This window comes from Cimex lectularius, unplaced genomic scaffold (genome assembly GCF_000648675.2).
Source record: "Cimex lectularius strain Harlan isolate CLEC.00 unplaced genomic scaffold, Clec_2.1 scaffold401, whole genome shotgun sequence".
Classification (NCBI taxonomy): Eukaryota; Metazoa; Arthropoda; class Insecta; order Hemiptera; family Cimicidae; genus Cimex; species Cimex lectularius.
This window is the reverse complement of record NW_019394165.1, coordinates 17,173-21,225: the sequence shown is the minus strand read 5'-3', so window position 1 is coordinate 21,225 and position 4,053 is coordinate 17,173. Positions and strand designations below refer to the sequence as shown.

Genomic DNA, 4,053 nt, shown 5'->3' with positions numbered 1-4,053 from the left:
AATGGTACTCGAGCACTGCAGCGAGTTTCTGGGCCCCCCCCTGTTCCGCTTTTTAGGGGAAATTGCTTTTTTTTTTTATTGAATGTAATATGTCTTATGTGTTGTGTGTTTATATGTTTTGTCTGAGTGCATGTATTTATTAGCGTGAATGGCGAGGGGTGAAGGTGAAATATAACGTCATCATCGCCCCTCGAACGTTGAGAGCGTAAGAGTGTGTGTTCGGGGTCGATGGCGGAATATTTATAAAGTACTCCATCGACCCCAATCTAGATTAGTTTAAGTATAGGTCGGTGGAGGAATATCAAGTACTCCACCGACCAAACGGAATGAGTGTACTGTATGAATGTATATATGTGTATGTATTTATTTGTATGAATGTAGTGTTTGAAAGTGTAAATAGAATATACATATAGTTGGGGGCTGAAATGACCTAGATGTCGGAAGCCCCAGTCAAAAAAAAAAAAAAAAAAGCCAAGAGGAGGAAATACGTAATATCGAAATAAATTAAAAATGTAAAACAAAATTAGAACAAATTTTATCTATCCGCCTTTTTTTCATTTTCCTTAGCAACTTACATTTTTTAAATTTTTTTAGACAAAGAGTCAGTTATAAAAGTGAAAAAAGGGGAAACTGATTAATATATAAAAATATATACAAAGAAGTTAGATTACAAGTGGGTGACATTTTTGCCTGTCAGTGTGTTTGAAAAAGGTTAAAACATATAAAAAATAAACAGTAAATATAGCCCTTGACTATTACTGCATATCACCGTGTGAAAAAAACATATTGGACAATTATCCCTTTAAATCGGTTGATCTCGTTATACAGATGGTAAGAAATCCTCAGCTTTAAGGCTGCTTTTAAGCTGATATTTTCATGAAATAAATGCTGAAGCGAATTGTCAATCAGAACGCAATTTACGAGTAGAATTTCACGGCTGTAATAAGACAGGAAATTGTAAGATGATCGAAATAGCTCGGCTGGAATATTACTGGCGATGGACACTGAGCCCGCCTGAACTTCAGGAAACTAATTTTCTCTTTGAAAATACCTTTGTTATTCTAATCCAACTTTGTATTTTAAAGATTATGTGTGGATAGTAAAGGGATTAATGGTTAAGTTAAATACAGAACGGAACAAATCTCATTTATAATTTTACCTCGAATTAATATCTGTTTGAGATTGCCTTGGGAATATTGTTTGTACAGGCTTATTGAATCCTCTAGTTTTGCCATCTTGTTGTTAATCATCACGACCACGTTCCCATATTAATTACAGTCAAACCCTATACCCGGTTTTTGTTTGAATAATGCCATAAAACAGTACTAAAGCAAAAATTAATTCAATTTTTTCTAATTTATTTTAATCTTGTAAGTAGTGTTTTTTTCCTGTTAAAGTACGATTTACATTCAGTGCTTAAAAACGAAAGTTTTTTTATTATTTTTTATTTAATCTTCTAGCTTCTTCCTTAATTAATTTCAAGACTGTTACTTTCGTTTTCATTTAAGTTAGAAAAGTGACACTGCGTCAGAATAAATTCTAAGAAAGAACTTCATTCGTTCCCGGGCGAAGTCCCTGGTGGCATAAGAAAATCGAAGTCGTCCAAACTTTATTTTTATCTTGTTATCCAACTAATTCCTTTTGTCGTTAGATCATATTTTTCAACCTCGTTCAATTTCTTATTACATTTTAGGAAAAACTGGTTGATGGCTATCACCTGCCTGCGGCGATCTTATCTTGACGTTTTTCATTTAGTACAATGCGATAAAGAACGAAAAAATTTCAATAAATTAAGGTTTTTAGTTGAGATAAAAAAGTCAGTGTCACGAGCGGGATTCGAACCCACGATGTTCGGCTTGATACGCCGCTGCTCTACCACTTGAGCTATCGTGACCTCGATCCACTAGGACACTAACTTCCCACCTCAACCCCACCTTTTGAATTTTTCCTCCTTTTTGCCATTTTTCAATGGGAATGAGATGGGAAGTTAGTGTCTGAGTGGATTGAGGTCACGATAGCTCAAGTGGTAGAGTAGCGGCGTATTTAGTGAAAGACCCTCCACGAACAACAACCATCTCTGTGCGACTTTCCATCGAAATTCCCGCCCACACCTTCACTGACCTATATTGAAAATATTGACTTTGGGAAAAAGTACAGGCTTCATTCTTTTCATGTCGATTTCTCCACAGTCTTTCATGCCCATCTGGATATTGTAGAGCAAATCTCCACTCATCTGTAAGAAGTACGGCAGCCCAATCGTCCAAATACCAATGGCTTTGCTCTCGAGGAAATGCGAGCCGTTCAGCTCGGTGAGGTCTGGTCAATTCGGGTCCTCTTACGGGGCGAAAAGCCATCAGTCCATACTGATTTAATATTCTTTGAACAGTGCGTTCAGAAATTTGGACACCTCCAACTTCTTATTTCTGATGAATCTCTTGAACAACAGAAAGGTTCCGGTTTCGCAAAATTCTTAAAGTCAAAAACGGGGATCCTTTGGTTCTGCTACCTAAGACGTTCAGAATCGGGCGTTCTTCCGTAGGACCCAGTTTCTCGAAAAAGCCTGACAGCGTCTCGCAGAGTTTCGTAGAGAATTCCGATGGCATTAAGGTAATATCCGCAAACCTGATGGAACGTCTATCATCAAGAAGTGCCACACCACGCGCCACATCCTCAGCTCTAAGTGGCATTTTTAGGTTAAAAAATTGAAATTAAGAAAACAGGGAGGGAAAATTCAAAAGGTGGGGTTGAGATGGGAAGTTAGGAGATGGAAATCATCAATCAAAATGCCTTTTTTTGTACAATTGCTCAAACATTATTATCACCATCTATGTGAAAATAACGTTCAATTGCATAAAAAATTTGGTTACAACTGTTTCCAAATATGGGGTTGAGATGGGAAGTTAGTGTCCGGGTGGATCGAAGTCATGATAGCTCAAGTGGTAGAGTAGCAGCGTATCAAACCGAAGGTCGTGGGTTCGAATCCCGCTCGAGACACTGACTTTTTTATCTCAACTTAAAACCTTAATTAATTGAATATTAAGAAAACAGATGAAAACCAAACAGTTTATCCCTTCAGAATTCAAATGAGACTGAATAAACATTTTAAATTCCGTAAAAAGTAAACATTGAAAAATCCTTTATCCTTGTTTTAGATTAAGGATTAAGTATGTTTACCTCTAATTAATATTCCCAATGGAGAACGTAGAATAAACAAATATTCATTGGTAAAAACAATAAGACAAGATCATAATTTTCTTTTATCTAGAAAAAAAAAATCAATGGGGTATAGTTTTTTCCTGTCAGTGTATTTGCCGGGTTTTCTGAATGCAAAGTTTTCTAATAAGGCATTTGGTGGTATTTGAAGACCTAATCAGTGATTGATTTTCCTAGTTAATAATCTCGATTTAATCAGCAACGACGAGAAATTAACTCAATAAAATGGTTTTGGCTATAAACAACAAAATAGATTAACAAACCATTTATTAATTATAATTAATTAAGGTTTTTAGTTGAGATAAAAAAGTCAATGGCACGAGCGGGATTCGAACCCACGATCGTCGGCTTGATTGAAAAATGGCAAAAAGGAGGGAAAATCCAAAAGGTGCGGTTGAGATGGGAAGTTGGTGCCCGAGGGGATCGAAGTCACGATAGCTCAAGTGGTAGAGCAGCGGCGTAACAAGTCGAAGGTCGTGGGTTCGAATCCCGCTCGCGACACTGACTTTTTTATCTCAACTTAAAACCTCAATTAATTGAATATTAAGAAAACAGATGAAAACCAAACAATTTATCCCTTCAGAATTCAAATGAGACTAAATAAACATTTTAAATTCCGTAAAAAGTAAACATTGAAAAATCCTTTATCCTTGTTTTAGATTAAGGATTAAGTGTGTTTACCTCTAATTGATATTCCCAATTGAGAATGTGGAATAAACAAATATTCATTGGTAAAAACAATAAGACAAGAACATAATTTTCTTTTATCGAGAAAAAATAATCAATTGGGTGTAGTTTTTTTCCTGTCAGTGTATTTGCCGGGTTTTCTGAATGCAAAGT

At 36.0% G+C, this 4,053-nt stretch overlaps 1 non-coding gene across 1 annotated transcript; it reads left to right on the top strand.

Moving 5' to 3' along the window:
* The first annotated feature begins 3,641 nt into the window (after positions 1–3,641).
* On the top strand, positions 3,642–3,714 carry Trnav-aac. The gene has a single exon. It is a non-coding gene; the product is annotated as a tRNA-Val (tRNA).
* The last annotated feature ends 339 nt before the right edge of the window (positions 3,715–4,053 follow it).